Raw genomic sequence first — 3,998 nt, forward strand, 5'->3', positions numbered from 1 at the left:
AGTAAAATCAAAATTTAATGAACCTGCATTTTTCAACTCGTTTTGGCATTTTTTATGTCTATGGGTTTCTCAATTTTCTTTTTTTTAAGGAGGGAAAGGGGGGGGGGGGGCTCTAATTGAAAACAATTTCTGTGTAGATTTTTACTGAATAACACTTAATAAAGGCACACCAAAATATGTATGTTTCCAAGGACTCTCTTGTGTTGGAAGTCACCAAAATTTGGCGGCCATTTTCTCGCTAATTTTATTTATGAAATTTGGCGACCTTACCTCCTTCAATCTCTGATAATATCTGGACTTATATTCCAGGTAGATATTTTTTTCATTGAAAGCAAGACAAATTAACAAGCTTTAAGATGATACCAATAACTCCATATACCAGAAAATTGACAAGCCCTTGATTCCACCTTGAGTCCACCTTAATGTCTCAAATACGTTACTTCTCTTTACTTTATCTCTCCTCTACTATCGTTAGATGTCGAGAGGAGTTGCAATATTTGGCCACGGGCTAAGTGGTTGGCTTATGTTGTTGATAATGTGTCTTACATTTAATTTGGACTACTTCTTTGACAATATCCAGCCCCAGTTTTGCGGGCGTGGTCTGCCAGTGCCTCTGTCTCCTGACTCGTGTATTAATAAGTTGTACGCTCAAGGAGTTGTCGGGTTTGTGGTGTTCTCAAACAGAATCAGAAGACGGAACCACTAAGACTTGATTCTTTGATGTTCTATATTATTAATATGTTCTATTGGATTTCGGACAGTTTTGTTCCATATTATTATTATTATTATTATTATTCCATTTTATGTTTCTTTGTGAGGTTAATTGACTTTCTTATCATAGGCACAGGCAATTATTTACCTTTTTTCACAGACCTAAACAATGATTGTGATGTCATAGAGAGAACACTGTTATAACCGCTTCTGTTTGATACTTCTTTTATGTTGCAAGTGCCGTGGAAATTCTCTTAAACTGATAAGGCTGGAACTGGTGATGTTTGATGTAAATATCGGAATGATTTGTTTGACATAAGAGTTTGCTTTGTTGTGAGTTTTTAAATGTTGTGCGTGTACGTGTGTTTTTTTGGTGGGTTTTTTTGGGGGGTCTAGGTTGTAGGTACCGCACCAACTAGAGTTGGCGCACTGGAACTGGAAGAGTGCTCGCGCGAGAGGTAAAAAGTCGTTTTCATCTAAAAATTCGTACCATTTATCTCCCAGATTAGTATTATTGGAAAATAAAGGGAAATGTACATATTTGTGTTGAGTATTCTTTCCTCTTTCGAACTATGACGTTTTTCTTACACCAAGGGCACTTGATAAAGAATTTTTGTTGGGGAAAAAAGCTACTAAAAGGTCTATGAGTGAACCTTTGCGTGAATGTATATACACTGATGTACTCGATAAAAATGTCTTTCCACTCGGGGGATTCAGAACAAATTAAGACAAAACAGACAACAAAACCAGTAGTAGCAAAGATGTTCAGATTGGGAGAGAAAGAGATTAACCCCTGAACTGCATATTATCCTCTGACTGTCTCGGGATCTCTTTGGACTATGAACAACAACAAATTACTGCATTACATAAATCTCGATCTTTATTAACAACTCTGTAGCTTTTTTGTAGTCACTAAATCCCATTGCTTTTTTTTGTTTGATTTTCTTGGGTTAGTTTTCGCCTCCCCCCCCCCCCCCCCACACACACACTTTAAAAAAAAGTTTTTAATGTACTTACTTTTATACCCAATATCACGAAAAAAAGGCACCCTCAAACTTTCACTCATCCGCCCTCCCATATTCCCAACCCTCCACAACTCCTCTCCCAAAAATCTCCTGTCCTCCAAACTCAAACCCAATCCTCAACCCCACACTTCTCTCGCCCATCCTCCCCTCCCTTAAGAAACCCCCTACTTCCTCCCTTCTCCCTCTCCCTTCCCATATCCCTCTCCCCCTCTTCCTCCCCTCTCTCTCTCCTTACATAACTTTTTCTAAAAATCTCTAAAGGCAGGTCATTCGTTTTTTTGCTTAACTAAATCCACCTGACTCTTTTGTTTTAGTAAGGTTTTACGGCGCTCGCAACTGCATTAAAAAAGGTCATATGAGCGCCAAGGGGTGGATTGATTTCAACACAGAAGTCCAAACGTGGAATCAGGCTTACTCTGCTCACCTCTCAATCCTCAATAGCACAAAGTTGGCTTCGACTATCAAGGCACCCCGGAAATAGCAGTTCACGGGGGAGTTACAAACATACAAAAGAAGTAGAGGAAAAAATGACGATAGTAAGGATAAGGAAAGGAAAAGCAGCTGTTCCCACTTTGTTGTTCCGGCACAGTATGAGCATGACATTGATAAATCATCCCATTTACAAGTTATAGATCTTTCCTACCAGAAGATCAGGGGTGTGTCTGAAAGACAGCAGTAAGAAGGAGCCAAGAAGAAGCAGTAAAAAGGTTGCAGAGAGAGCAGGGAGCCGAGAGAAGGCGACAAAGGAGGTGAGGGGGTGGTGCCGGAAAGTGTAGATGAAATTAGACGAAAAACCAACAAAACATTGCTTAAGAGCAGGAAAGGAGGTGAAAGGAATTCGAACCCGGGACCTTTGAATGAGAGGCGAAAACCTTGACCTCGAGGTTACGTTTGCACCCCACAAGAGGTTTAGCGTAACAACGTAGTAAGACAGAGAAAACGAAACAGACAGATTAGACTTACAAACAGAGCAACAGACGGAAGAATAGACACACAGACACATTGAGCTCCACATTTGCTCTTTTCATATTATATAGTTTTAAAAATGACAAAAATACTGTTAAAACACAAACACACACACACACACACACACACACACACACACACACACACACACACACACGTATTGTCAACATGTTTATTGTATTAACTTGAAAACGTTACCATGACAATTGCTGAACTGATTTATAAAACAACAAATTCATGCTTTTGGGACACTTTCTCACTAGACAAAGAGGAATACAAAAAGGCACTCCACAGTACAGTCATTTCGGCAGATTGATGACTGTGACTCCTTAGGTCTCAGTCTGGTGTAGTGTTCAAAAACATCTTGAGCACTCCACATCGCGCGAGTCTACTCCTAATAGTAGTAATAGTTGTAGTAATAATAAAATTAGCTTTTGTATAGCACATATACCCGCTTGACAGCAAGTTCTATGCGCTTTAAACAATATATTATTATCCCAACAGACTCACAAGCATTATCATCTACCCGGGAAGCATTCTACAGTACAAGCGGTCTAATTAAGGGCTCAAACGCTAACAAACTGACAAGATCATTCACTGTCTATGGCTGGGTGCCCATTCCCACCATGGTGAAGTGAGGAAAATTCGTGGAAAGTGCCTTTCCCAAGGACACAACGTCGGGCCCCTGACGGGATTCGAACCCATGACCTTACGATTGCGAGTCTGAGAGCCTAACCACTAAGCCATCGACGCCACCTATTACTGCGCACATCCAGGGGCCCCATTATTGTCTGTGGGGTTAAAATGTAAGCCAAAGTTCAAAATTAATTTCTAGTACACTGAAAATGTGTAATTGTCCCTGGCGCTCATATTATGACCTTAAGCAGTTTGGAGGGCCATAACACACTTAACACCCTCCCCGCCCCATCCCCCTAAAAAGGGTTCCAGTGCCGTTAAGCGAGGAAGACGATTGTAACTTGTTTTGAAAGTGAAAAAAAAGTGTGTGTGTGTGTGTGTGTGTGTGTGTGTGTGTGTGTGGGTCGTTTGTTTCGTGTTTTTTTTTTTGCACCTTTGTTTCTTTAGTGTTTGTTTCACATCATTTTCTTCTAGACTTGTGTTTGTTAGACATTATTTTATATGTAGCTCGTGTTTGTTAAACGTTATTTTCTATGTGGCTTGTGTTTGTTAGACGTTATTTTCAACACGGCTTTTGTCATAATGTCATACTATTTTCTCTGTCCAAGCGAGAGGAGGAAAGGGTGGGGAGGCCTCGCCCGCTGTAGCCTACAGTGTAGT

This window comes from Aplysia californica, unplaced genomic scaffold, assembly GCF_000002075.1.
Source record: "Aplysia californica isolate F4 #8 unplaced genomic scaffold, AplCal3.0 scaffold00493, whole genome shotgun sequence".
In the NCBI taxonomy this organism is placed as follows: domain Eukaryota; kingdom Metazoa; phylum Mollusca; class Gastropoda; order Aplysiida; family Aplysiidae; genus Aplysia; species Aplysia californica.